We start from the raw sequence: 27,638 nt of genomic DNA, 5'->3' as shown, positions 1-27,638 counted from the left end.
AACATATTGGCAAATGGTTTGACAACCTGTTTGGATCATGGGGAGAATGGCTTACTAAAGTAGGAATAATAATGGCTGTAGCTATTGTTATTTTTGTGGTGTTGTTGTGTTGTGTTGTGCCTCTCTTCAGATCAATGATGGCCACTGTTGCAGCTAAACAGATGCTCAATGTGTCAGTAAAGCCATCTTGAGTTGATATAGGGTTCACCATAGGCCCTGGACTGAATGAGCTGGATGAATTCTAGTAAAACCCTGGAATGACACAAGAATGGTAGGGAAGGGGTGCCTTTTTGTTTTGACTCTTTATTTTCAATTCTCTTGTTCTTGGATAGCAAGGGAGTCAGTATACTCATTGTATTTTCTTTTATAATAAAATTAGGTAGTACTTTAGAATGGAGAGAGTAGGCAGGAAGATAGAGGGTATTATGTTTATTATTTTGGCATATACCCCTTCCTGAAGTGATTATTTTCTTTTAAATGATGTTTGTTGTTTAATCAAACCATGTGAATGAAAGGGAATGATGAAGGTCTGAAGCAGATCATTATCTGTGTTATGAGGTAATGTAACTAGGTAATGTAACCAGAATTAAAAATGAAAGAATGTGTACTATGATTATCTGCACTATATGTACTTTATAAATGTTTAAGATATTAGAGTCATCTCTGAAGGTACTAATAACCAAGTAAATTACTATAGAATTTGCATTTATGAACTCTAAAAACACTGAAAGTGCCACTGGAAGTTCAGAGAATTAAACATCACAAAGGCAGGATTGACGAGCACCTCAGTGCTTAGCAGCAAGAGCAAGACTCTACTGGTGGTTTAAAAACCCGCTGTCTGCTCAAACACCACCAGATAGCACTCCAGGCTACCAGAAAAGTCTAGGGGGGGCAGTGGTGGCTCAGCAGTTAAGGCTCTGGGTTACTGATCAGAAGGTCAGGGGTTCAAGCCCCAGCACTGCCAAGATGCCACTGTTGGGCCCTTGAGCAAGGCCCTTGACCCTATCTGCTCCAGGGGCACTGCATCATGGCTGACCCTGCACTCTGACCCCAGCTTAGCTGGGATATGTGAAAAAAAGAATTTCACTGTATATATGTAAATGTATATGTGTGATAAATAAATATAATTATAATTATAAGTCTGTGAGTTCCTCTGGCACTATGGGACTTATCATATGCTGAATGATCTACTAATATTTTCAAATCACTATAGTATGTTAACCTACAGAAATAAGTCTAATCACTGATGTACTCTACATAACGCAAGGCCACCTTTGCATGCATATGCTTTATACAATAATTTGATTACTGATACCCTCCAGAAATGAACTTAGCTAGGGAGTGATGAGATCTTTTACTTCCTTCTAGTCAAATGTGGAGGGAGATGTTTGGTCTTATTGCTCCTCCAGAGTGCTGTTCCATAAGAGCAGGAATTGTTAGAGGAATGTGTGACTTATATTGGTCACTTGAAAGAGATGAAGGAGACTGACTTGTGAGGTTGCACTCTGGGAAAGGGCGATAGAAGGTGAGACTTTTTATGTCTCAAAGGAGGGATTATAGTAGATTTTTATATCAACATGAACTAAAAACATAGAAAAGAACAAACATAGAAAGCCTGGACTTTGTGTGACCCAGGAGAGGGCATATGAGGTTACTGAAAGTGCTAATGTTGCAAAAAACACTCTGTGTCCTCAGCTGTAGCAAAGAACAATGGTACTGAGACATGAGAAAAATCTGGGAAGCACAGCAAAGTAAAAGATTAAAACAACCAATAATCAAAGTAACTATATTATGTGGGGGCCTGGGTAGCTCAGTGGTAAAATACACTGGCTACCACCTCCTGAAGTTCGCTAGTTCAAATCCTAGGGCATGCTGAGTGACTCCAGCCAGGTCTCCTAAGCAACCAAACTGGCCCGGTTGCAAGGGAGGGTAGAGTCACATGGGGTAACCTCCTCATTGTCGCTATAATGTGGTTCGCTCTCAGTGGGGCGCATGGTGAGTTGAGCGCGGATGCCGCGGTGGATGGCGTGAAGCCTCCACGTGCTATGTCTCTGTGGCAACGCACTCAACAAGCCACGTGATAAGATGTGCGGGTTGACGATCTCAGACGCAGAGGCAACTGAGATTCGTCCTCCGCCACCCGGACTGAGGTGAATCACTACGTGACCACGAGGACTTAAAAAGCACACTGGGAATTGGGCATTCCAAATTGGGTAAAAAAAAAATAAAATAAATAAAATATTAATTATATTATGCTCAGATTGTGATGTATTATTCACTCAGAATGTATACTTTCATGATAAATTAATTTAAAATGTTATTTTTTTCTTGGATTAAAAGCCAGGTTCCCACCATTAAAAAGAGGTCAGAGGCTCTGTGAAATAATGGTGGGAAACAGAATCCATTGAATACAAAAAATATTAAGAGGGCGTAGACATGATGTAATGCTAGATAACAACTGTATAAAAAAGGAGGGTTTTGACTAGGAGAGTCAGATCTCAGCTGACATCTCGGGTTTGTTGTTTTGCTCAATAAACTCTAATCTTTGACACCTGGAACTCCTGACTTCGAGAGTTTTCTTACAAAGAGGGGAGAAAAGTTTTCCACACTCCACAACAGTCAGCGTCTTTACTCGCTGAGCTACCCAGGACCCCAACTTAGTGCACTTTTAAAATCAGGTAATACATACCCATTTTGAACAGTAAAAAACTCAGTTGCATTTGTCATTTTAGTTGCCACTACTAGACAAGAGCTAACTTCCACTGCAACTACAGCTACAGATTGTGGACCAAGCAATACAACCACTCAACAAAACAGTATAACCCATGGGCAGCAGGGGTGGACTACCGGGGCTTAAACCCCAAATGTTTTTATCATCTTGTAGTGATGTCAAAAGTACCAGTGCTTCGGTACCAAATTGATAAATGTGAATGTTTCAATATTAAGAAATACTAAGTTAATTATACTGGTCTTTTTACAGTTAAATAACACCAAATGCTTACTCAGTTCAGTACTCACGCGCTGTCTTTTGTTTGCAGCTGCTTTCCAGCACTCATGCCATGCGTATGGAAGAGCGCTCGTGGCTGTGTGTGAACGGTCAAAATATCTGTCTTGGTGAGATATTGCAAACTGTGTTGAGCACCTCCATCCAAATGCATTAAGTACTAAATATTTAGATATTCTGTATAACTCTGAAAACAAAGAGTAATATTTACAGTTGTGCTTGAGGAGCTTGTAAATTTAAAGTGATAGTTTTCACCCAAAAATGAAAATTATCTCATCATTTATGCACCCTCATGCCATCCCAGATGTGTATGACTTTCTTTTTTCACCTTATAATTTTTGGGTGAACTATTCCTTTAAGTCATGAGCCAGGACATTAGCAAAACTCTTTTATTAAGACATGATGCCATGAAACTCGCAAACTTTGGCAAATCAAGCAACTATTTTTTTTTTTTTTTTTTCAGCCTGCTATCTTCTAAACTAACTTAAAAAACCTGAAAAATCACGACGGAAAGCCGAAAGGGATAAAAATAAAAATATCTTTCAGCATATTTTAGGATGAGACAAAAGTTAGTGGCATATTTGTTTTAGTTTCAGTAAAATTTATATATTTACTATATTAATGACACCCACAGATTTAACATTTAAATTTTTATTATAAAGTGTATTATGTTCCAGTATTTCATCAAAGGCCCTTTACTTATCCAGAGGTCTGGGCAAAGCCCAGATTTCAAATATCCTCTGATATTTTAGATCCGCCCCTGTATGTTACTCCAAAATTAAACAAACAAAACAAAAAAAACTTGTTTTCAAACTCTTTTATCAAAATGACTCTCCAACCACCTGTCTTGGCTTTTCAATGATCCAAGTGATCCCCATGGATAAAATTAAGTCCTACCCTACATTTCTTTCTTGTTGAATATGCTGTTTCACTTGGAAATGTCACATCTGGGAAGTAAAATGGGTTGTGAACACAGTTTCATGTCGACTTTAAAGCAAACAGAGGCTCCACTTCTTATTATAAATATACTGTCTAGTGTTTCTATTATTTTTCTGACCCCCACATGTAACCCTGATAGCTGTGTGGTAAGTACTTTACATTCCAAAAAGAATGAAATAATGTGATCGGAGTACAAACATGTCAACATTTTATTATTCTGTACAGTAAACAAAACAAGGCAATTTGTGTCTTTGACATGAGATAATAAAGTTCATAATCATTTCCCTTGGTCTTGGCCAGTCTGTAGACACCAGTGGACATGGTCAGCTGATGGGCTCCGACTTTCTTCTGCAGGAAGGCCTGAAGTTCGTTCACGTCAATCTCAGTGACACCAGACCCAGCGCCACAAACATTCTCAGCATGGAGTAAATTCTCTCCAGTGTCATGCTCTCCAGGTTATTCAGCATGGCCTGAATGTAAGCTCAGAACAACTGAGAAACAACAAGGAAAAAGTAAACATTTTAGTATTAACAATGCAATAACATAAAAAAAAAATCTGAAATAGTTTTGTGTGCCCTCGCAGTATGTTTTGCGTTCCTTCGCAATGGTTTGTGTTCCCTCGCAATAAGTTTTGCATTCCCTCCTAATATGTTTTGTGTTCCCTAGCAATAGTTTGCATTGCCTCACAATAGTTTGCATTCATGCAATAAGTTTAGCATTCCCTCACAATAGTTTGCATTCCCTCGCAATAAGTTTTGCGTACCCTCGCTATAGTTTGCATTCTCACAATAAATTTAGCATTCCCTTGCAATAGTTTGCATTCCCCCGAATAAGTTTTGCGTTCGCTAGCAATAGTTTGCAATACATTTTACGTTCCCTCGCAATACGTTTTCTGTGCCCTTGCAATACATTTATAGTTTTACTACAATAACCTTATTTTAACCATGATATTCATAGTGAAACCATAGTAATAATACTGGAAAATGAAATCCATGTTAATAAAAATCAGTTTATAAATTAAATTATAGTTTAACCAAAAAAACATGGTTATTGTCATGGTTACTGGTGGTACAATTCTATTATACTAAAACAATAAATAAAAAAATAAATTATATATATATATATATATATTACTTTAGTAAAAGTAAAACCATAATTTCCACCAAAAACTATGGTTACTACAATATTACTATAGTAAAACCATGTTTCCACCAAACATGGAACTGTCATGATAACTACTATAGTAAAGCCATGGTTTTTCTACAGTAACCATAGTTAAACTTTGGTATTTGTATCATAAATCCATAAGTACATAACATTTTTATTACCATAGATTTTATTTTCCTGTTATATTACTTTGGTTTCACTATGAATATAATGTTAAAATATGGTTACTGTAATAAAACCATAGTAAATGTATTGCAACGGAATGCAAAACTATTGTGAGGGCATGCAAAACTTATTGCAAGGGAACACAAATCTTACTGTGAAGGAACGCAAACTATTGCAAAGGCACGCAAAACTATTTCAGAAAAAAATTCCCACCCTGTCCTCTAAGAGGCACAGTAAAAGCAAGGTCCTAGGCAGTGTTGTATTAGGCTAGAAACTCTATGCAAGTTTGCAAACACAACTGCTTGACCAATGCATTACAAGTGTGCGCTTAAGTTACATAAGGTACCTATTATGCACTCTTGTGTTATTGCGGCAATAACAAACCTTTGAGGGGAGAGTTCTTACCTTCGAATATATGTGCCATTCCACTGAATGTTTACTTATTCAGGTAGCTATCTTAAAACTAGTGCTGCAATTCTATTAAAATGTTTGATAGCGATTAATCGCAGGATTTGTCATGTATATACTTTATTTCCTGTCAAAATGCATTTAGTGCATTTAGTATAATTTTTTATAAACATTTCCCAAGCAAAGCATTCCACAGTATATAGATGGAAATGCACTAAAATAGCACCAATTCAAGTAACATTAAACTTTTTTCATTCCACATTCCAAAATCAAAGTGGGAGGTTGACTAATTGAAAGAACTAGTCTCCATAGGTTGAATATTTGTTGCAATGCACATTAAATCTCTTAAACTGTTATCCTCCACAATATTAATCGGCCAGCAGGCTGTGGCTATCTACTTTGCTACAGCAATCATGAAGCCGCATTCACATGGGTGCATAACAACCAGTGTCAGAAACTTTTACATTAAGAGGCTATAATTGTTCCCTAGATTTGATTTTCAGAGGCATTTTTTTTATGTTTATGGGGGCATATTTTTCTAAATGTATGTGGCAGCGGGGGCGTGGTCAAGCGTCCGTCCAGAGAGAGAGAAAGCGGTAAGGGCGCTTGCACCTGAGCTAGATTATGTTTAACACCTGTCTCTAATTCCAGTGAGCATGGGGAGAGCGGCATATAAACAGCCACGCCACCAGCAACCCGGAGAGAGAGAGACTGGCACAAGGAAGGCCACGGTGCTACAGAAGCTGTTGTGTTTAATCTATTGTGTTTGTGAAGCTGATATGTTTAAATAACTCCGTGCCTGTGAGACTGATGAGTTTGTGAAATTGTAAAGCACCGAGGTGGCCAACCGAGTCTGGAAATCTCGCTTCCCTGTGTTCTCCTTCCCTTCTGCCTGTAAGGCTGTCTTACACTGGTGCCGAAACCCTGGAATTAAAACCAAGATCCTCCAGTCCCTCGCCAGTATGCAACAATCCCACCAGCAATCAATGCTTGAGTTACGTCAAGACCAGGAACGGTGCTTCTTTGAGATCCTACGGGCTCAAGCAGAGGACTGGCTCGCGATCCGGAGCCTCCTTAGCCAGGGGAAAGAGAGAGCCGTGACCCCGGACTACCGCAGCCAACTGCCTCCCCCCACACTCCTGAATATGGGAGCTGATGGCGATGCTGAGGCTTTCCTCGATTTATTCGAGAGAACCGTGGAAATCTGTGGCTGGCCGCATGATCAGTGGGCGGCCAGGCTCCTTCCCGTGCTGTCCGGGGAAGCCAAGCTTGTCGCCCAACAGTTGCCGGCGACTAATCTCCTGGCCTATGACGATCTGAAAAAGTCCATCCTGCAGCGGGTGGGTCGTAGCCCAGAACAGTATCGCCAGCTGTTCCGGACCTTGGGACCGACCGCCCGTTTGCTTGATCCCAATGGCTCCGAGATGCGTGCCAGAAATGGCTGCTGGTGGGGAATCGTGACGTCGCGGGAGTTGTCGACCAGGTGGTACTGGAGCAGCTGATCCATTGACTGCCAAGAGGAACGGTGGAGTGGGTCCAGTGCCACTGCCCGGCGTCGCTGGAGGAAGCCATTCATCTGGCGGAGGACCATTTCCCCGCTGACGCAGGTGCAGGCGTGGCGCCTGGGCTGGCCTGCGGGGATCCAGGACACTTCCGGGATCAGTGCCCTGTCATGGAGCTGGGAACGGTGGTCCGGATCCCCGACACTCCGCAGACTGCCCCCGATCGGGCTGGAGCGTACTGGATACCGGTAAGTATCAAGGGGGGTACTCATCAATCATTGGTGGACACGGGTTGTAATCAAACCACAATCTACCAACGCTTGGTTCAATGCAAGGTTTTGGGCACAGCTAAAACAGTGAGGGTGAAGTGAGTGCATGGGGATATTCACAACTACCCGGTGGTGACCCATGTTATTAAATTTCGGGGAACAAAACATAGTGGAGGCTGCGGTTAGTTCCTGCCTCACCCATCCGCTGATTTTGGGGACTAATTGGCCTGAGTTTAGACATGTATTAAAGGGAATATGCGCGGATGGGTCCTGCACTAAAGCCACGAGATGTGAGATGTGTGATGCTCTGGCAAGGGCCGTCTTCATCTGCTCCACGTCAGGATGACGTGAGGGGGGGGAGAGGCTGCAGCCCCTCCTGTCCTCCGGGAATTTCCCGAAGGGGATTTCCCTTTGGAGCAGTCACGAGACGAAACCCTCAAGCATGCCTTTTACTAAGTGAGAGTGATAGATGGTAAACAACTCCAGCCGGGTGTCGCCCTTTCATATCCTTACTTCGCAATTATAAACGAGCGGTTGTATAGTGTGACGCAGGACGCTCATTATAATCCCATGGCGGGTCATCTAGGGGAAAGGAAAATGCTGAACCGTCTAATAGCCCATTTTTATTGGCCAGGCATTGGCGGTGATGTCCGCAGGTGGTGTGCGGCATGCCGCGAATGCCAGCTGGTGAATCCACCGGCCACCCCAAAAGCGCCATTGCGCCCCCTTCCGTTGATCGAGGTCCCCTTTGAAAGAATTGGAATGGACCTCGTCGGGCCATTAGAGCGGTCTGCACACGGACATCGCTTTGTATTAGTCCTAGTGGACTATGCAACGCGATATCCATTAGCAGTGCCTCTGCGCAACATCTCAGCATGCAGTATTGTGGAGGCACTCTTCAAAATAATCTCCCGGGTGGGGATTCCGAAAGAAATCCTCACCGATCAAGGCACAACCTTTATGTCACGAACACTACGCAAGCTTTATGAATTATTGGGCATCAAATCAATCCGCACCAGCATCTATCATCCACAAACAGATGGCCTGGTGGAGCAATTTAATCAAACCCTTAAAAATATGATTCGGAAGTTCATACACGAAGATGCTAGAAATTGGGACAAATGGCTCGATCCTGTTATTCGCAGTACGAGAGGTCCCACAAGCCTCCACAGGGTTTTCCCCATTCAAGCTACTATACAGGCAGCGCCCACATGGCGTGCTTGATGTTATGCACGAAGCTTGGGAGGAGGGTCCTTCAAACAGTAAGAATGAAATTCAATACGTTCTTGATCTTAGAGCAAAACTCCACACCTTGGGACAACTAACACAGGAGAATTTGCTCCAAGCTCAAGAACGACAGCGCTGATTGTATGACAGGGGAACTCGGCTGCTGGAATTTGCACCGGGAGATAAGGTACTCGTATTACTTCCCACATTGAGCTCCAAATTACTCGCCAAGTGGCAAGGACCCTTTGAGGTCACACGACGAGTGGGATTATGAGGTAAAGCGAACCGATATAGGGGGCGCACGTCAAATATACCACCTCAACCACCTGAAATTGTGGAGTTAAGCGGTCCCTGTGACGTTGGCTACGGTAGTCCCAGAGAGGGCGGAGCTCGGGCCAGAGGTGAATACAAAACACAGTCATTTCACCCCAGTCACTTGCGGAGACCACCTCTCACCGCATCAACTCGCAGAGGTAACCAAGTTGCAGAAGGAGTTTGCAGACGTGTCTTCCCCTCTACCGGGTCGTACGAACCTCATACAGCATCACATCGAGACAGAGCCGGGGGTGGTGGTACGTAGCCGTCCCTACCGATTGCCCGAGCACAAAAAGAAAATTGTCCGGGAAGAATTGGTTGCTATGCTCGATATGGGTAATAGAGGAATCCCACAGCGATTGGTCCAGCCCAGTTGTTCTAGTTCCTAAGAGCGACGGGTCTGTACGAATCTGTGTGGATTATAGAAAAGTCAACGCGGTGTCTAAATTTGACGCATGCCTCGCGTTGATGAATTGCTCGATCAGTTGCACTGCTCGATTTGATGCTGGATTTGACCAAGGGTTATTGGCAGATGCCCTTGACACCAATTTCCCATGAAAAAAAACAGTTTTCTCCACACCGTTCGGATTACACCAATTTGTGGCGCTTCCGTTTGGTTTGGAGCCCCGGCTAAGTTTCAGCATCTCATGGACCGAATCCTCAGACCGGCTTATGCCGCTGCATACTTGGATGACATTATCATTTACAGCAATGATTGGCAGCGGCACATGCAACATCTGAGGGCAGTTCTGAGATTGCTGCGATGGGCCGGACTCACAGCAAACCCCAAGAAGTGCGCGATTGGGCGGGTGGAGGTACGGTATCTGGGGTTCTACTTGGGCCATGGGCAGGTGCATCCCCAAATTGACAAGACTGCGGCGATTGCGGCCTGAGACCAAAAAGGGGACGAGACAGTTCCTGGGGCTGGCTGGCTATTATAGGAGATTCGTGCCCAATTATTCGGATGTCACCAGCCCACTGACTGATCTCACTAAAAAGGGAGCTCCAGACCTGGTCCAGTGGACGGAGCAGTGTCAACAGGCGTTTATGCAAGTGAAAGCCGCACTTTGCGGGTGGCCGCTTTTACATTCACCTGATTTCTCTCTCCCTTTTGTCTTACAGACGGATGCTTCAGACAGGGGGCTGGGGGCCGTACTCTCGCAGGTGGTGGAGGGAGGGAGCGCCCGGTGCTGTACATTAGCCGTAAACTCTCGTTGAGAGAGACTAAGTACAGCACCATGTGGGCAGTCCTCACTCTCCGATACTACCTGTTGGGGCGGGCCTTCACCCTCTGCTTGGATCACGCCCCACTCCAATGGCTCCACCGCATGAAAGATACCAATGCGCGGATCACCCGTTGGTATCTGGCTCTTCAGCCATTTAAGTTCAAGGTGGTCCACAGACCGGGAGCGCAGATGGCTGTCGCCGGCTTCCTTTCCAGAAATGGGTGGGGGGGGGGGGTAGTGGTAGACAGGCCGGATGCCTCCCCGGCCTGAGTCGGGCACTGGGGATATGTGGCAGCGGGGGCGTGGTCAAGCGTCCGTCCGGAGAGAGAGAAAGCAGTAAGGGCGTTTGCACCTGAGCTAGATTATGTTTAACACCTGTCTCTAATTCCAATGAGCATGGGGAGAGCGGCATATAAACAGCCACGCCACCAGCAACCCGGAGAGAGCGAGACTGGCACAAGGAAGGCCACGGTGCTACAGAAGATGTTGTGTTTAATCTATTGTGTTTGTGAAGCTGAAGTGTTTAAGTAACTATATGCCTGTGAAGCTGATGTGTTTAAATAACTCCGTGCCTGTGAGACTGATGAGTTTGTGAAATTGTAAAGCACTGAGGTGGCCAATTAAAACGCATACCTGAGTCTGGAAATCTCGCTTCCCTGTGTTCTCCTTCCCTTCTGCCTGTGAGGCTGTGTTACAATGTATAAAAATATACTTTCATCCTTTCATTTAAATATTTAGAATAGAATAGAATATTAAGAACTGTACAGGATCTTACAAATAAAAAAAAACATAAGAACTCATTATGTGGGGATTTTCTGCCCCCATATTTTAAATTTTTTAGCCTTTCAAAGTATACTCTTGTGACCACGAGCCCGTACCGACAAGTTCGACGCATCCGCACTACGGCTGCTCTAAGATACTTTTTCAGCACAGTCAGTGGCAGTCGCATCGTGTGTCAGCGCGCAAAGACGTGGACTGACCTTATGTCTAGAAAAACGAAGCTGCACATGGACAGTCCATGCGCACTGCGTTGATGACGGAATTTTTTTTAATGCAAAAAACCAAAGAACTTACACCTTTACCTGCACGTCAGCATAATTCACAAAGCTATATGCATCCCCGTCACTTTGCGTGTTTATTAAATATTTGGGCTAATTGTATTAAGAGTGTAGTGCTCTCAACTCTGTTTAACACATTTTATCATATTTAAATCCATTCTGCACATTATGGGGAAGGAAAAAAGTTTTGTATTGCACTTGTCAGTAAATTTAAAGTTTTTACAAAAGTAACTCGTATAGAATGGTATAAATAAAAAAAGTAACGCATGCTTTATTTGTTACTAAAAAACTAATCTGATTATGTCATGCTTTCTGATTAGTGATGTGCTACTCCCAAAACTGGTCCTTGTCAGTATGGCAAGTAGTTGGAAGAATATTCCAAATATTCTACATACGTGTTGTTCTTGGTCCGAGGGATTGTGTACATGCAAGCGTACAAACTGACCTGTATGGTATAACGGCCTCCAAGCTTCCTCTCGCAGAACGCTCCGTTGCTGCCACAGCGTCAGCTTCCTGCACACCATCTCTTGCAGCACACCCAGAACACCACTAAGCAATTCCAAGGTCCATGTGCCTAACAAAGGGAATTGCAGAAGAGTCGAAGGACTTGAACTGCAGGCAATCAAACAATCAAAGCTGTAACATTCATTGAAGCTGTGGTACAGTGGGTAGGTGCAGGGGTTTTCAAACTGGGGTCCGAGGACTCCCAGGGGGACGTAAGGGGGTGCAAGGGGGCATCTTAAAAATATAAAAAAATATTGCAGAGAAAGTGAAAAAATTGTGACATTATTTGACATTATTACCATTTCATTCTGAAATCACTTGTTTAATCATGATTATTTTATCGTATTAACAGTCATAGTAATAAATAAAAACAGAAATAAAAATAAACTGGCATGTAATTTTATATATTATGAAAACAAACCTTATTCTTAAGAAATAGGGGTTGCAATTCACTATTCTCTGCAAAACTGCATTTAAAACTATATTTATTGTTTTAAAGTGTACTTTTACACATTTATTTATATAGCGCTTTTCACAATAAATGTAACTTAAAATAAAATATTATTTTGATTAGATTATTTTTAGATTGAATTGAAAATTATTCTCTTTGGGTTTAGACATCTAACATTACTCCAGCATAAGAATAATAATAAGAATATTTTCCAGATAACATTAATTTATTTTGTCTTTAGTATATTGAAAATATAAAAGCCAATTATTTAATTTTGCAGACAAGAAGTCTTTATAATATCATGATTACTAATTTTCTTACACAGGGGGTCCCTCACTAGGGGATTTTCAAATCTGGGGGTCCTTGGTATCAGAGTTTGAAACCCCCACATGCTTGAATCCAGTCGACGTCATGTTGTGATCCCATTCCCTCCTCTCTACAGTGCTCCCACACCTTTTCACCATTGAATTTCCATGATTTTTCCTCAACTTTTCCTGTTTTTCAGATTACTGGATAAGGATATTTTAAAATAATTTTATAGAAATTGCAATCACAAAGAGGAATTTCTATCTGATTAAATATTTTAGATCCAAGCATTACTTAAAAAAAAATAATAATAATAAATAAAAACTGTATTCACTATTGTAACTTCTGTGACTTTTTGAGATTTAACTCATTTCCATTTCAATTTCCAAACCTGGAAATTACAATTTTAAAGGGGTCATGAAATGCTATTTTCTTATAATAAAAATTAGTTTCCCTGAGGTCCACTGATAACGTTAGTGAAGTTTTTTTGCACCCAAAATGTCATAGTTTAATAATAAATGATCATTTTCTACCCTGTCTCTGGCCAACGTTCGGTTTTTGCCTCAGCAGATCCTTTAAACTTGTTCTGATTGGCTAACATCGTGCAGCCCCTCAAATTCAGCCATATTTGAAACTCAGTCTGAAGAGAATATACAAGCTCTCCACAACATTAGAAAACAACATTTCAGTGTTTACACAACACACATTCAACATGTTGCATACGAATTCATTAAACTTCACTCAAGCACATCAGCACCATAACTATCAAACAGTCATAACATATGAAATATTAATGAATGAAACTGTTTACTGATGGTTTTTCTGACAAGTCCAAGTGTTTTTAACTGCCCCATTCTTCAATAACAGTTCCTTTGTAAAGGTTGAATCGTATTATGACTGGTTCACAAGCAGTCAACGCTGATATTAGCTGCACAAACACAGTCCATAGCATGGTGAAACCGAAAGTCCGGGAAAGTGTTTTGGTGCCTCTTTGTGTTGGTACAACAAGGCACCGTTCCTTAGCCGGCCACAGGCTTCTGGTGGGAACGTAGCTCTGCAGAAATTATTTAAGGTATGCTGGAGTAGACCCAATGACTGTTCTGTATGCTAGCATCAGAGCCTTGAATTTGATACGTACAGCCAGTTAAGAGAGACAAGGAGTGGTGTAACATGCGCTCTCTTTCTGGATCATTTGCAGGGGTCTAATTGCGCATGCAGGGAGGCCTGCAATGAGAGCATTACAGTAGTCTAGTCTAGTTATGACAAATGACTGAACAAGAAATTGTATGGCATGTTCAGAGTGGAAGGGTCTTATCTTCCTGATATTGTAGAGTGTAAATCTACATGATCGTGCTGTCTTTGAGATGTGGTCTGTGAAATTTAGATGGTTATCGATGGTTACCCCTAGATTTCTGACCATTTTGTAAGCCTTTACTGTAGTTGAACCCAGCTGCACGTGATGTTTTGTTCAACAGCAGGGTTGGCTGGAAAGACAAGGAGTTCAGTCTTGTCTGGGTTAAGTTGCAGGTGGTGTTCCTTCATCCAGGCTGAGATGCCTGCCAAACAGGCAGAGATTCGAGCAGTCACCGTGGTGTCGTTGGGCTGGAAAGACAAGTAGAGCTGTGTGTCATCGGTGTAGCAGTGGTAAGAGAAACCATGTGCCTGAATGATGGGTCCCAGTGATGTTGTGTATATAGAGAAGAGAAGTGGCCCAAGCACTAAGCCCTGAGGTACCCCAGTAAGTAGCTGATGTGACTTGGACACCTCACCCCTCCAGGCTACCTTGAAGGACCTACCTGAGAGATAGGAATTAAACCAGGAAAGCACAGTTCCTGTGATGCCCAGAGTAGAGAGAGTGGAGAGTAGGATCTGATGGTTGACTGTGTCAAAGGCTGCAGAAAGGTCTGGTAGAATCAGGACGGATGATCTGGATCCAGCTTTCGCCTGTCTCAGCCAGACAGACAGCAGGGCAGTCTCGGTGGAGTGTCCACTTTTGAAGCCTGACTGACTGTCATTCAGCAGCTTGTTCTGTGAGAGATAGTCAGAGATCTGATTGAAAACTGCCCTTTCAAGTGTTTTTGCCATAAATGGGGTGTGAGAGACTGGTCTGTAGTGTTCTACTTGTGTGGGGTTAAGTGCAGGTTTTTTTCAGCAGCAGGGTTACTCGAGCCTGCTTAAATGTAGTGGGGAAAATGCCTGTAAGTAGAGATGTGTAAATTATGTGTGAGAGTGCAGGTAAGATGGACGGAGAGATGGCCTGGAGAAGGTGGGAAGGAATGGGGTCAAGGGAACAGGTGGTGGGGTGGTTGGAGAGGAGGAGTTTAGAGACCTCAGTGTCAGTCAGAGGGGAGAACATAGAGACAGAAGTGCTGCATACAGGAGGTGGGTGTTTGACAGGGTGTGGTGCTGAGAATGTATTACTGATGGCTGTAACCTTATTAGTAAAAAATGTGAAGACATCTGCGGTCAGTGATGTGTCAGGCAGTGGAGGGGGAGGACAGAGAAGTGTGTTGAATGTTCTAAACAAACTGCGAGTGTCTGTGGTGGTGTTGATCTTGTTCTGGTAATAGGAAGTTTTTGCAGATTTAACGTTATCTGAAATAGTTGCAAGCAGAGACTGATACTTACCCAGATCTGCTGGATCTTTAGATTTCCACCATCTCCTCTCAGCTGCCCTGATGTCAGTCCGATGTTCATGAAGGACATCAGAGAGCCTGGGTGGTGTCATACGTGCTGGCCTAGAGGAGAGAGGACAGATGCTGTCTAGACAGGTTGTTAAGGTAGAGCTTCGTGTGTCTGTGGCAGTGTTTACATCCAGGGTGGAAAATAAGTGTTGTGTGGAAAGAGAGGTAGAGACAGCAGTGCAAAGGCACAAAGGTGAAAGAGAATGGAGGTTTCCAAGGAAAGGAAACCAAAGGCGGAGTCTGCTTTAATACAGATGGGAGAGTCATGATGAATTGAACAAAGTAGTGATCAGAGACATGTAAAGGAGTAACAAGAATATTTGAGTTGGTACAGTTACGTGCAAAAATGAGGTACAGCTGGTTGCGCGATCTGTGAGTCGCTGTAGTGCTTAGTCTTTCCGAGTCAAACGAGGCCAGATGATCATGAAGTTCAGTGACCAGGGGCTTGTCTTGGTGTATGTTGAAATCTCCAAGAACCACAAGTGGCCTACCATCTTACGGAAAAGAAGGACAGCAGGACATCCAACTCCGAGAAAGTGGAATTCAAAATAAGTATTGTTACATAGAGGAGTGTGGTGAAAATGTCCAGTTGTTTTGAATGAGCAAACCTGTTCCCCCACCCCTACTGGTGTGTCAAGGTGTGTGAGAGAAGTTGTTGGAGAGAGCAGCAGGTTTTGCTGTATCCTCTAGATGTATCCATGTTTCTGTCAGTGCAAGGATGCTGAGGTTGGACTATGTGGCGAAGGCTGGAATGAAGTCAGATTTGTTCACAGCTGACTGGCAGTTCCAGACACAGCGTCTTATAAAAGTGGCACGATAAGCATGACAACAGTCAAGACGTCTGTGTAATGCATGTTATATGCACAAAAAATTGCAAAATAGTCCAGATGGGTCTCCTTTGGTGTTTAGGAATAGTTAGTCACACTAGGCCTGTCTACCTCTCTGTTTATGATACGAACTGAACCCCAGTCGGCGGAGCCAAGGGTGCAATGACACATGTTGTGGGGTGTTTAAATACAACTGAGCAATGTATCGTGACATCACGAACACACAGTTTTGAAAATGAGACATTTCAATAGAGTGGGAACTAGAAATGCTCTTTTTAGACTAGGGAGGAAGTTTTGAGTTCTGAAATTTACAGTATGCTTTTATAGTAGTTACCTCTTATATGTCTAAATATCTAGGAAAATGTGATTTTACATTTCATGACCCTTTAAAATTTCCTAATATTTCCAGATTTTCCCTGACTCTCTCCAAGTTTCATCATATAACACCATAACAATTCATGAATAAACTAAAATAAAGACTATATTGTTCCCCAAACTATAGAAGAGCACAACAACAATATATCCTGAAAGAAAAACATTTGTACTGCCTTGTTGTTTGTTCAACTGCTTTTTTTTTATTTTTTTTAGCCTTTTTATTGACAGCTGAGAGATAGTAGAGAGAGGGCGAACATGCACAAGCCAGATTTGAACTTGTGTCTCCCGCACAAGCACTACAGCTCAATATTTCTCCCCACAAGACAAGTCACTCATCTTAATCTGGACCTTACGATTACAAGAAACATCTGTGGAACATCCCAAGTTAAACCTTTTCACATGCCATCTTTTTTTCTGTTCTTTAATTTTAGGTCACAAGTTTTAATTCACTAAACTCATGGCCTACATAAAACAAAGGGGATATTTATGATAAACCGGCTGATTAGTGACAATGACATAATGCCCGTCCTGCGAGTGGTGAATGTAAACACAGCCAGTTACAGTATGTCTTACATGAACACATTCAGGTACAACAAAAATGTCAGGTACGTCTCAAAACATCAAATCTATGCAGACCTTGGAGTGTAAATAAAGGTTAATATACCTGCTGCTGTCTATTATGTTGTTAACATTAATCAAACAAAAATGTTAAACAGAAAAAAGAAAAAACTGAATGCTTTTAATGCTTTTTTATTTATTTTTTTATTAATGTTCTTACTTCATACTTAATTCTTTATTATTATGACTTTGAACCTGAATTATAATTAAAAAAAATTTATCTTTGAGAAACATATGCAGTTGTTTCAGTGTAATGTTAATATTTACATTAATAGCAATATACATTTTGTGGAATTGAAATGGATTGATTTCACTGGAATCAATTTCACTGAAACTACTGAAATTTTTTTTTTAAAAAAGATATGTACACACAAAGATATACACTGGTGGCCAAAAGTTTGGAATAACACAGGTAACCTCAGGAGAAATACAGGCTACTCTGGAAAAAGACTGTGTGGTTGTTTCAAGGAGCACAATACTTGTTGACCCCTCTCCAAACATAGCGCTTATGGTTGTGACCATAAAGCTCTATTTTTGTCTCGTCACTCCAAATTACAGTGTGCCAGAAGCTGTGAGGCGTGTCAAGGTGTTGTCGGGCATATTGTAACTGGACTTTTTTGTGGCATTGGCTTCTTTCTGGCAACTTGACCATGCAGCTCATTTTTGTTCAAGTATCATCGTATTGTGCTCCTTGAAACAACCACACCGTCTTTTTCCAGAGCAGCCTGTATTTCTCCTGAGGTTACCTGTGGGTTTTTTTTTGTATCCCGAACAATTCTTCTGGCAGTTGTGGCTGAAATTTTTCTTGGTCTACCTGACCTTGGCTTGATATCAAGAGATCCCAGAATTTTCCACTTCTTAATAAGTGTTTGAACAGTACTGTCTGGCATTTAAGGCTTTGGATACCTTTTTATATCCTTTTCCATCTTTTTAAAGTTCCATTATCTTGTTACGCAGGTCTTTTGACAGTTCTTTTCTGCTCCCCATGACTCAGTATCTAGCCTGCTCACAGCATCCACGTGAGAGCTAACAAACTCATTGACTATTTATACACAGACACTAATTGCAATTTAAAAAGCCACAGGTGTGGGAAATTAACCTTTAATTGCCATTTAAACCTGTGTTTTTGCATGATCAGTCATATTTTCAAAATCAATGCCAAAATTGCACAATTTCAGCCAGGGTATGCAAACTTTTGAGCACAACTGTATATATACACACATTTATATGGTTGTCAATTTATTTGGTATATGCAAAGCATTAATTTCATGCAATTAATTCTAAAAGAAATAACATGTTAAAAGTTGACACAATTAACCATGCCCCCGACTTACGTAAATTCAGCAATAAGGAATGTTCCTTCTATTGGAGCAATTTATCCTTGATGTACCACCTTGATGCAGTAGGGGGCAGTCAGCGCTCGAGCTGCACAGGCAACATTCCTCTAACAAAACCAACAGCCGTGTTTTTGCGCTCAAAGACAGCTGGACAGAGCTGGGGTCATTTCAAACTATGTTTAACTAGGCACATTGTCCAGCGTTTAGGACTAGAGGCACTAAAAACTAGTGAGATGCTCCAAAAGCATCTGTCTGTCGAATGAGTAAATAGACCAACAATTAAAGGGATAGTTCACCCAAAAATTCTCATTATTTACTCAAACTAACATTTATAACATCTGTGATTTTTGGAGCTTCAAAAGAGAAATCTCCATTCACTTGCATTTTAAGGACCTAGTGAGCCAAGAAATTTTTCTATTTTTCTTCAGATGTATTCTACAGAAGTAAGTGTCATCCACACCTAGGATATCATGAGGGTGAGTAAATGAGATAATTTTCATTTTCGGGTGAACTATCCATTTAAAAATAGAGCAGAGGGATGTTGGCCAATAGTACAGTTATGTTCAATGATATAGAAATAAAACAGACAATGCATTGACCTTTAAAGACACTTTTTGTATTGTCCAATGCTCTCATCTGTTACCACAGCCTCAGCTTTCTGTTCTTGGTTGACAGAAGTGGAGCCCAACATGGTCTTCTGCTGTTGTAGCCCATCCGCCTCAAGGTTCGACGTGTTGTTCATTCTGAGATGATATTCTTCTCACCAAAATTGTACAGAGGGGTTATCGGAGTTACCGCAGCCTTTCTGTTAGCTCGAACCAGTCTGGCCATTCTCCGTTGACCTCTCTAATCAACAAGGCATTTCTGTCTCGCAGAACTGCTGCTCACTGGATGTTTTTTGTTTTTGGTACTATTCGGAGTAAACTCTAGAGACTGTTGTGTGTGAAAATCCAAAGAGATCAGCAGTTACAGAAATACCTCAAACACCTGGCACCAACAATTATGCCACAGTCGAAATCACTGAGATCACATTTTTCCCCATTCTGATGGTTGATGTGAACATTAACTGAAGCTCCTGACTGGTATCAGCGTGATTTTAAGCATTGCACTGCAACCACACGATTGGCTGATTAGGTCAATCGCATGAATAAGTAGGTGTACAGGTCCTAATGAAGTGCTCAGTGAGTGCATTTATATTATGTAACGTGTCTGAATAGTCTGGATTATAATATTTATTACATTTATAATTATTTTATTAATTATATTCTAAACAACCTTTATTTGGGGGCCTTCTGCCAAAAATTTTGATGTGATTAAATGTGATTAAAATAATTGAAAAATCATGTTATTAATCATATATAAAATATATAAATTAAAAAATTTCAATTGAAAGTCCTAATATATACATATATATCTGATCAGGTGGCAGAGGGGTCTGAACAGAACAAATAGGTTTTGCTCAGGAAGAATAAAAATTTGAGGGAACATTGTCAAAATACCAACATCTGCCAAAGTGGGTATAGCTGCAAGCCGGAGATCTCCAAATGGGGGCAGAATCTCCAAAAGAGGACAAGGTAACCCCAAACGGGCGAGGTTACTCCAGAAGGGGGTTGTGCCAGCTCCAAAAGGGCACGACACTTCCACACATGGTTAGGGAAAGAGTTAGGTAAGGGGCTCTGTATATCTTTGGTTGTGGTTTGGAACTTGGCCTTTAGCTATATTTTTCTCCATCTGCCAGGCATTTTGACCACGAAGTGCATTCGGCGTAAAAGGTGTACCAGAGCACATGCTCAAAGAAGGGAAAGAAAGCAGCTGGGTGTCGGTACCAAATAGAGTCAGTAGTCTGTACTACTGGTATTGCAGAAACACTAGATCATTAAATATTTTCATTTAAGTATCAACTTAGTACTGAAGTACCGATACTTCTTCCATCCCTACGGCGATATTTGCCATTTTTAAATGATCAGATGGATTATATATTTTTTTATATACTGATGGAACAGAGTACCTTGAGTTTCTCAACGCGGTGTGTGTAGTCCTCCATGGCTTTGGAGATGACTGCAGGCAGCTCAATCTTCTCCTCCTCCAGCTGCGGCCAGAACTCAGATGAAAGGATCATGGCAGACAATGGCAGCATGGGCTGCTCCTCTACAGGCAAATGGCTCTCTTCCTCACGGATATTAGCACTGATCTGCCGAGAGTCTGCCACATCCTGGAGATATTAGAATATAAAAAGCACCCATAATGGAAGTACATCAATATGTGATGAGACGTTTACAATAACGTTTCTCCCACGTGCTGGGATGAGTGAGCTTACCTTTAGCATCACCTCACAATAATGCATGTGAGATTCGCCAAACCTCAGTTTCAGCAGCTCGATGTTACGAAACTCTAAACACACCAAAAGGAATTTATTTAATTGTACTTATTAAACACTCTTTAAATTAAAGCGCCTCCAATTTTCTGTTGCTTTAAAGGGGTCACGTTGTTAAAATCAAATTTTTCTTGATCTCCTTCTATGGTCCAAAAAAAGCATTTATTGATTTAAAATAAGCTGCGAAAACAACCTGTTACAACCTTCCACAACTTTCTTACATCAGACAGATGAATACATCTAAACACATGAACACATGGCCAGTGACCACCCACATTTAATGTCAACACCAATTCAGTGTTTAGTAACTTGGTCTGCCCAGCCACTGTGGAGTAATGAGGAAGGATAGACAGTTTTTTTTTGTTTTATTATTAAAGTAAATCCTTTTTTTTTTTTTTTTTTTTTTAAATACACTTTTGAGTCTTTTAGATTTTCTAAAAACAACAAAGTCAGACAGATTGGGTTTGCTTAATAATAAGTGGGAATATATACAGCGATCAGCCACAACATTAAAACCACCTGCCTAATATTGTGTAGGTCCCCCTCGTGCCGCCAAAACGGCACCATCCCGCATCTCAGAACAGCATTCTTAGATGCTATTCTTCTCACCACAATTGTACAGAGCAGTTATCGAAGTTACCGAAGACTTTGTCAGGTAGAACCAGTCTAGCCATTCTCTGTTGACCTCTCTCATCAACAAGACATTCCCATCTGTAGAACTGCCGCTTACTGGATGTTTTTGGCACCATTCTGAGTAAATTCTAGAGACTGTTGTGCGTGAAAATCCCAACAATCATGCCACTGTCCAAATAATTGAGATCACATTTTTTCCCCATTCTGATGGTTGATGTGAACATCGAATCTGCAAGCGTGCTGACCACAGTATCAGTGCATGATTTTATGCACTGATACTGTTGCCACACGATTCGGCTGATGTTCGCATCAATCGCATGGATGATTGTTGGTGCCAGGATGGGCTGGTCTTGAGTATTTCTGTACACTGGCATGATCTCCTCGTTCCACGTTCATCTGTACAAACAATAGTATGCAAGTATAAACACCATGGGACTACGCTGCCATCATACCACTCAGGAAGGAGACATATTCTGTCTCCTAGAGGTGAATGTAGTTTGGTGCGAAAACTGCAAATCAATCCCAGACCAACAGCAAAGGACCTTGTGAAGATGCTGGAGGAAACAGGTAGACAAGTATCTATATCCACAGCAAAATGAGTCCTGTATCAACATAACCTGAAAAGCTGCTCAGCAAGGAAGAAGCCACTGCTCCAAAACTGCCACAAACAAGCCAGACTACAGTTTGCATGTGCACATGGGGACAAAGATCTTCCATTTTGGAGAAATGTCCTCTGGTCTAATGAAACAGAAATTTAACCGTTTGGCCATAATGACCATTGTTATGTTTGGAGAAAAAAGGGTGAGGCGTCGCAAGCCGAAGAACACTATCCCAACCGTGAAGCATGGGATGGCAGCATCATGTTGTGGGGGTGCTTTGCTGCAGGAGGGACTGGTACACTTCACAAAAGAGATGGCATCATGAGGAAGGAAAATTATGTGGATATATTGAAGTAACATCTCAAGACATCAGCCAGGAAGTTAAAGCTCGGTTGCAAATGGGTCTTCCAAATGGACAATGACCCCAAGCATACCTCCAAAGCTGTGGCAAAATGGCTTAAGGTCAAGCTATTGGAGTGGCCATCACAAAGCCCTGAACTCAATCTGACAGAAAATTTGTGGGCAGAACTGAAAAAGCATGTGCGAGCAAGGCCTAAAAACCTGACTCAGTTACACCAGTTCTGTCTGGAGGAATGGGCCAAAATTCCAGCAACTTATTGTGAGAAGCTTGTGGAAGGCTACTCAAAACATTTGACAATGCTACTAAATACTAACAAAGTGTATGTAAACTTCTGACCCACTGGGAATGTGATGAAAGTAATAAAAGCTGAAATAACTTTTTTTTTTCTTTATCTCCCAATTTGGAATGCCCAATGTGCTTTTTAAGTCCTCGTGGTTGCGTAGTGACTCGCCTCAGTCTGGGTAGCAGAGGATGAATCCCAGTTGCCTCTGCATCTGAGACCATCAACCCCCACAAAAGTAAGCACTTACACTTGGTCACTAAATCTAAAATTCAATTAACTGTATTGCACCAATACATTTTGGTGCAAGAAACCTTGACTAACATTATAAGTGGACCTCATGGGAAAAATAACATATAAAAAATAAATGAACACAACCCCTTCAACTAAGACAATCCATTAGGCATTGGCTGTGTATGTAAGAGGATACCAGGCTGTGTTGTAGTTGAGCTGATGCAGAAATCTGTCTGCCAGTACAGTCTTGTACTCATCAATGAAGATCTCTTTACTAGCATAAATTCTGACCAGAAGACTGATAATGTCAGAGGAGTGCCGTTTAGAGCCAGTTTTATCTACAAAGAAACAGGAACAGACAGCGAGAGAAAGAGCAATAATGATGTGGATTACCTAGTAGGCATACTCATAATTCAGTGATTATATTGTGTAAGTGCACAATGAAGATAACAGCATAAGCGCTATAAATACAGATGTTAGTAAGTGTGTCTGAAGTTAACCTGCAAGTGCATCAGTGGGATCTGGGGTCCAGTCTTCTGGATCACTGCCTTCATCTTCACTGTCTTGTGTTTCCAAGTAACAGGGTCAGCTCGGGAAAGCTCATGGGCCAGATCACTACAACCCTCTGCATCACCCGTCAGACTGCCTTAATGTGATCTGTCGCACGGTGTCGTCACAGGTTCTGTATTACAACATTATGGTCGAGATCAACCACACCAGTGATGGAATTGGTCTACAAAGTTAAGAGATGTTCTACAGTCTAGACATCTTGTTGACCTTTAACCTCTCTGGGCTGTTTAGTCATTTTTGACCGATTTCAATTCACAAATGGTTCTCAAATCGGAGTGGTACAAGACTTTGTGACTTTTCCTAGACTTTCAATCTGAACATACAAAAATAAATATTGCACATGATTCGATAAGTCCAAGTGGTCGTAAAAAAAAAAAAAAAAGAGACACCTTTGCTGTTCATGGTCAAAACTGACTGACCATTGGAAATGAATGGGAGAGACCCTGAAACAGAGCAATGTTTTTTTCAAATCTGTCAAATAAGATAAATAAATCAGCGACAAGGCACACCACACACACATTAAATGAGGGGGTGAGACCATAATACACCCACAACACAACACACACACAATCATGCACACTCTAAGACATCAAAGAACAAAGAGTCTGACCCCAACATATATGCTTAGGTGAAGGAGTCACACCTTCCAGACAAAATACTTTCTGCTATGGAAACAAAGAAACAAACTAATTTACTTTGAGTTATTGAATTTTTATATTTTAATAAATTATTGGTAATAAAATGCTTATTCTATGTCTTCTTTGTAACACCATGGTCAGGTTTGACTGTAAACGTGACATTATTGCAAAAACTGACACTTCAAAACAATTATATATTTTTTTAACTTTGACAAATAATATTTTGATAAATGTTTAAATATATATACAGAATTCCAAATCATTAACTTTGCAGCCATTGACTGGATATTATTGTTTACATGATTTTCAAGTCATGTAATTGTTCTTTTTTTCACCAGATGTCAGCAATCTGCCCCAATACATGACACAATCTCATATTTTCTTCATGTTTCAACTTATAGAAGTGTAGTTTTTTACTGAAGTGAAGTTAACAAATTTGCTTATTTGTATATGCAGATTAATGGTGTAATGGAGAAATGTACAGGAATATAAGATCTAAATAGCATAAAATCCACCAAAAAAGTGTGTTATTTTATTTGTACTACTTCTGGGAAGAAGAACTTTTATATTTCTTGGGTTATATTTCTTAGCCTGGGTTATATTTTATTTTTCATAGTTTTTACATTACATAGTTTTGTTTATGGCTTTTGAGGATGGGGATATGTCACACAACTTGTCCATGTTGGCATCTGTCTATTTTGGCACAAAGTACAATTTTTATATCTGCTGTATATAACCCATAACAGACCTGTGACCCTTTTATAGGTCATGACCCATCAGTTGAGATTCACTGCTTTTGACTTTCTAGATCCCAGTTGACTAACCTGAGATACTTGCGAATGGGCTGACAGGCTACCTGTAAGATGACCATGGAGGAGTCGAGCTCTCTTAGTGCTTTGATGACTGAGATGTAGATGGTGATTATGTCAGATGTGTGGACTGCTGAAGAGGGAAATACAGCTACATAATGAAAATACAGTCATAATAAATGGCTTACAGATATGTGTTTCAACAGACAATGGTCAGGTAAAACACAATCGCCATTTAGACCAGGCATTAACATGAGTCTTAAATTTTTTGATCAGACAGCAAAGTTTAAAACCCTTATTTTGCCCAGTGGTTGTGTTAGGTTATGACACATTTGCATTTACACTGCAAATGCAACGTGACCATATGGGTCCCTGACCACCTTAAAATGTGATTTTAGTTAGCAGACTACAATACATTTCCAACACATTTTTATCCATGTATTTACACCAGTGTACACGGAGCCTAAACCACTAACCTGGATGTAGTAGCCTTGTCTCAAAGGCTGATTTGAGGGAGGAAAGTAGCTTCTGTCTCTAATTGGTCTGTTCCAGACAGAATTTAAGATCCTTAACAGCAGGAATAGACTCTGGAAAGTCTGCAACGATCAAGCAAAAAACAAGCAAACATCAAATCGTTGAGATCACAAACAGTTACCATATAAACTGTTTTTCTCACCTTGTATGATGCTGAAGAGCTCCTCAGTCCTCATGTTGACATAGATAGGGCAAAAGAACTGATGCATATGGCAGTGCCAGCACTGGAGGAGCAGGTTGGCTGGCTGACCTGTCTTTCCATTGGTGGGTACGGCATTGTGACCCACCTCTTCCACCTTACTGGCAAACACCCTGCTGAGCCACCCCAAAACCTGCCCCAACCACTGCAAACAAAGACAGTTATTTTGATGAACATCAGGAAAGCTTAAACAGTACCGTTTTTTACATAATTCAAAATGAAAATATGTATTACTATAAACATGCACTTTAGTTTATCTTTAAATATTAAAAAAGTAGAAAAATGAAGCCATACAAATTTGTCTAATTAGCTATGGGGTGAGGAGAGTGTTCCTCTGTTCATTCACACATGAAAACAAATGACTAAGAACATTTAATCAATTTGAAGGAATGTTCCGGGTTCACTACAAGTAAAGCTCAATTGACAGCATTTGTGGCATAATGTTGTTTCCCACAAAAAAAAGGCACTTACAATGGAAGTGAATGGGGCCAGTCCACAGACATTGAAATAGATACAGTTTCAAAAGTATAGCCACAAGACAACACTACATGGGTTAACATGATTTTAGTGTGATCAATCACGTATTGACCTTGTCTGTGTAAAGTTATTTCCAATATTACAACTTTGTTGTCATGTCATCGTAACGCCTGTAAACTCTGCAATCTGATAGATGCCATAATTGTAAATCCCTTATTTCTCACACTAAAAATCTTGTAAATACATACGTCTCGTGGCTAAACTTTTGAAACAGTGAGTATTTTAACGTTTATGAATTGGCCCCATTCACTTCCATTGTAAGTACCTTACTGTCAATGTAATCTTTGCTTTTTTTTTTTTTAATAATCAAAATTATTCAAAATAATTTTTGTGGTTATCAACATTATGCCACAAATACTGTCAATTAATCTCAACTTGCATAGAACCCGGAACATTCCTTTAAATTATGATTTATTTATGATTTGCATTTTAATAACGGCATTTAATAATGCCATTCTTAATAAAAAATATGTCGTATTTGTGTAAATCTCTATTACCACACCATCAACCACTATAAACCATCTCTATATACTGATATTACTCTTACTCATCTTATTTCTCCAATTGCTTTTTTCTGACTTAACTGTAGAAAACCACAAGGATCAGAAATTAAAGGAATACTTCACCCAAAAAGGAAAATTCTCTCATCATTTACTCACCCTGATGCCATCCCAGATGTGTATGTCTGCAGAACACAAATTAAGATTTTTAGAAGGATATTTCAGCTCTGTAGGTCCTGACAAATGGTGACACTTATCATATCGGCTTGGATTTAACCACTGTAGTCATATGGATTACATTTATGCTGCCTTTATGTGCTTTTTGAAGCTTCAAAGTTCTGGCCACCATTCACTTGCATTGTGAGGACCTACAGAGCTGAAATATTCTTCTAAAAACTTCGTTTGTGTTCTGCAGAAGAAAGAAAAGTCATACAAATCTGGGATGGCACGAAGGTGAGTAAATGAGAGAATTTTCAATTGTGGCTGAAATATCCCTTTAACTTAGCTGATAAAATGTAAATAAACCTTAGATTAATCTTAATGTGAAATCAGACAGATCTCTGTCTCTGTGAATGCATCTGGTCACATATCTTGGATTTAGAATGGTGAATTTCGTCGAAAGGTGAGATTACATCATGTTTTCTGCAGTGCAAATGTATGAACGGTTTGTACATCATTGAAATCTGTGAGGAAGGACCTCTCGTATTCTCCTCTGCAACGCTGCTCCATCCTCTGCTCAATCAGCTTGTGTAGGATACTGGTCACTGCCTCAGAGCTCACACGCTCCAACAGCTGCAGTCTAGAGCTGAAAACAAGACATTTCCAGAGCGATCCATTAATTTGGTATGATATTTGCCACAATGTTTAAGAACATTTCTTTCCTGACAAATTATTTGATCAGACTGCCAAAACTTAAAAGGATTGTATACCCAAAACTAAAAATGCACTCATCATTTACTCACACTTATGTTCTTCCAAAACTGCAGGA

The 27,638-nt window shown here is 40.9% G+C and overlaps 1 pseudogene; it reads right to left on the bottom strand.

Moving 5' to 3' along the window:
• Positions 1 to 1,394: 1,394 nt before the first annotated feature.
• The window catches only part of LOC127436971 (anaphase-promoting complex subunit 2-like), a 29,035-nt pseudogene continuing 2,791 nt past the window's right edge, over positions 1,395 to 27,638 (bottom strand).

This window comes from Myxocyprinus asiaticus, chromosome 4 (genome assembly GCF_019703515.2).
Source record: "Myxocyprinus asiaticus isolate MX2 ecotype Aquarium Trade chromosome 4, UBuf_Myxa_2, whole genome shotgun sequence".
NCBI lineage: Eukaryota > Metazoa > Chordata > Actinopteri > Cypriniformes > Catostomidae > Myxocyprinus > Myxocyprinus asiaticus.
The sequence above is the reverse complement of the archived record's forward strand: the minus strand, read 5'-3'. Positions and strand labels throughout refer to the sequence as shown.